This window comes from Sorex araneus, chromosome 2 (assembly GCF_027595985.1).
Source record: "Sorex araneus isolate mSorAra2 chromosome 2, mSorAra2.pri, whole genome shotgun sequence".
Taxonomy (NCBI): domain Eukaryota; kingdom Metazoa; phylum Chordata; class Mammalia; order Eulipotyphla; family Soricidae; genus Sorex; species Sorex araneus.
Genome location: NC_073303.1, coordinates 305,572,191 through 305,575,828, shown reverse-complemented (window position 1 = coordinate 305,575,828; position 3,638 = coordinate 305,572,191). Strand labels below are relative to the sequence as shown.

The window sequence follows — 3,638 nt, the reverse complement described above, 5'->3', positions numbered from 1 at the left end:
GGCCAGAAACCTATGCCTGGGAACCAATGTCAGTACAAACTGACCTGTAACTAAGGAACAACCGCTTCTTGGGAAAGGTTGCAGAACAATGCCCAGGGAAACTGCCATCAGGGCCCACATCCAGTTTCGTTAAACGTTTCCATTTTTTGCTATTCTCCCATTCTGCCCACTTCCTCATATAATCAATTATAAAAGACTAGCTTAGGAGAAATAAAATTTCTGGGAGAAATAAAATTGGAGCTTTCTCTCATTCTTGTGTCTGCCTCTGTCTGCCTCTTTTCTTCTATTTATTTTCTAAAATAGCCAATTAGATTTTGGTAATATAGCAAGCCTGCCCTCACCGCTCCAGAGATGGCTAGCTCAGTTGGTAGAGCATGAGACTCTTACTCTCAGGGTCATGGGTTCAAGCCCCACGTTGGGTGCCACCTGTCCTGTCCTGCATGACTTGGTCAACGTGGGTAGCCAGGAGAGGGTGTGGGAGAAGAAAGAGGATAGACACAGGCATACACAAGAATGGGAGCAAGCTCCAGTTTTATTTCTCCTAAGCTAGTCTTTTATAATTGATTATATGAGGAAGTGAGCAGAATAGGAAAATAGCAAAGAATGCAAATGTTTAATGAAACTGGATGTGGGCCCTGATGGCAGTTTCCCTGGGCATTGTTCTGCAACCTTTCTTAAGAAACGGTTGTTCCTTAGTTACAGGTCAGTTTGTACTGACATATTGGTTCCTAGGCATAGGTTTCTGGCCGTTCCCAGGCATTGGTTCCCAGCACCCAGGTGGATCTAGGTAGCATCCCATGGAATGACGTTGTGGGTATTTAGCAAAGTCTGTAGATATAAGTTTGAGCAAAATTGGGACTCAATGAAATGTTCTAATTCACAGGTACCTTGAGTGATTCGTGTACCAGATTTTGGGTGACCCTGGAAAGTTCCAAGAGTCCGAGCTCTAGAGATCAGGTTTGAGTATGCTTTGCTGAACAGTGCTGTGAAGTCACAACTGCCCATTTAATAAAAACTCGTAAAAATGAAATAGAATTCATCAAAAGAAGAAAATCTCGCCACTAAATGGATGGAGCTTAGGGCATTATCTTGAGGGAAATAAGTAGAGAAATTGAAATGATGTATATGATCTGACACATACATATTCAGTTGTAAAACTAAACCAAGCTCATTGGTTACTTCAGAGATTATGTGGGCTGTTATCAAAAGATGCAAATTCTAGGAGACAGAGAGATAATTGAGTAGATAAGTTGCATACTTGCCGCAGTCAATTATGTTTGATCCCAGCACTGCAAATGCTACCCTCAGTCCCACCAGGGGTGACTTCTGAGTGTAGAGCCAGGAGAAAAACCTTGAGCAAAACTTATATAGACTCCACAAAATAAATCAAAACACAAACACACACAAAGTAACCCCAAAATTATAAAATAAATAATACCTGGAGGAGTAATGTACACTACAATGATTATAGTTAATGAAGCTACATTTGAATATTGGTAAGAGTAAATCTTAAAGTTTCCAAAAGAAAAAGTTTAACATATCTTAGATGAAACATTTTATCAGTGATACTTCCACTCTAACAATTTATAGTTATACTTTATTCATTTAATTTTATCTAAAGGTCTTGCATCATGATCTCTAGTATAAAGCTGAATATGAATGGTGACTATAGACTTCCTTGCTTGTGCTATTTCTTAGTCTTTGCGAGAAAGTATTGAAGTTATATCATTACAAATGATGTTCTTGTAGAACTTTTGGTAGATACTCTATAACTAAATAAACCAAGCTCCTTTTATTCCTGGTTTGCTGAGAGTTTTATGAGAAAAATTACGTTGAATTCTGCCTAATGTGTTTTCCACATTTATTCAGATGATTGTATAATTTTCTTATTCAGACTGCTCATCTTGTGAACTGCACTGAGTGTTTTTTCCCCATTTATTTTTGTTATAATAAAATACACTGATGGAAAACTCTATACCTTAACCACTTTTAGGTGTTATCAATCAGTGGCATTAATTACATTTGTATCATCGTAAAATCACAACCACCATCCATCTCCAGAATCCTTTTTATTTTGCAAAACTGAATCTCAACCATGAAATAACAATGTTTTTTCCACTTGATTCATAACCTGCACATGATTTCCTTTCAATCACAAATTCTTCTGTCTGTTACTATGATTTTGATAACTCTAAGTACTTCATGTTATTGGAATTCTACAATATTTTTCAAATTGTGGCTGTTTAATTTCACTTAACTCTCATCATCAAAGGTTAAACATGATGTGTCTCGGTTTCATCTGACAGCTAAAATATTCATTGAATGTATATATACTCAATGTTGCTTAAAAATGTATTAACCCCATGGACACAGGTTGCTTCCATGTTTGAGTGCTTTAGATGTTTTATGTTTTAGATATTAATAATACTGCTATGAGCATGGGTGGAAAGAAAATGTCCTTAAAATCTTGCTTTTATATATCCCCAGAATTTCTACGCCACAGGTAAATTATATTTTTGAGATACCTCCATACTGTTTTCCACAATGACTATTATTTTACATTTCCTTAACAGTACAGAGGGTTCCCTTTCATTTCTCTATACCCATGCCAATGCAGCTTGTTGCTTTTATTGCTGTTTTCATAGTATCTATCCTAATGGCTTGGAGGTCTAATTTTATAGTTTTTAATATCTCTAATAATCAGTGATGTTGAGCATGTATTTGCTGTGATTTGTTCATATTCTTTGGAAAAGTACCCGACCATATTCTTTGTGCAGTATTTGAGATATGTGTCTGGATTGTGTTATTAACTTTCAGGACTCTACCATATTTATCTTAAGATCTATTACATATATCACATATCCCTTATATGTGATTTAAAAAAATAAAGTTGTTTAGAGCTTTTTAAATTCCATCAGCGATTTGTAGTGTTTTTCCAAAATTTTATTTTATCCCTGAGCAAACTGTCAGGAGTAATCCCTGAGCACTGCCAGGTGTGGCCCCAAACCCAAAAATGAATACATAAATAAATAAATATAAAAATAAGAAAGTTTTCCTTTTTTCTGGTGTAATAATATATGAGGACTGGAGCTATAGCACAGCAGGGAGGGCTTTTGCCTTTTACACTGCCTACCTGGGTTCGATTCCTCCGTCCCTCTCGGAGAGCCTGGAAAGCTACCAGGCTTTCCACAAGGCACGGCAGAGCCTTGCGAGCTACCCATGGCATATTCAATATTCCAAAAACAGTAACAAGAAGTCTCTCAATGGAGACATTACTGGTGTCCCCTCGAGCAAATCAACGAACAACTGGACTACAGTGCTATAGTGCTACCATGAATCATAAAATTATTGTTGAGTTTTTTACATACGAATTTTCATTCCCAATGCTGCCACCAATATCATCTTCCCTTCACCAGTGTTTCCAGGTTCCCTTTCCTGCAGACCCCGCCCACCCAGTCCTAGCCTGGCATCTTGACAGGCATCTTTTGAATTTGTTTATTAAAGTTTGGGTCTCACGATTTCAGTGTTTCTGAGTCTGTGGTTTGGATATTTAGCTTTATCATTCCAAACATCATAGATGTAAATGAATTCCCTTACCCCATGTACATATATATGCACATATATATGTGCATATGTAT

The 3,638-nt window shown here is 37.1% G+C and overlaps 1 non-coding gene across 1 annotated transcript; it reads left to right on the top strand.

The window, feature by feature from the left end:
• The first annotated feature begins 342 nt into the window (after positions 1-342).
• On the top strand, positions 343-422 carry TRNAK-CUU (transfer RNA lysine (anticodon CUU)). Its single transcript has one exon. It is a non-coding gene; the product is annotated as a tRNA-Lys (tRNA).
• The last annotated feature ends 3,216 nt before the right edge of the window (positions 423-3,638 follow it).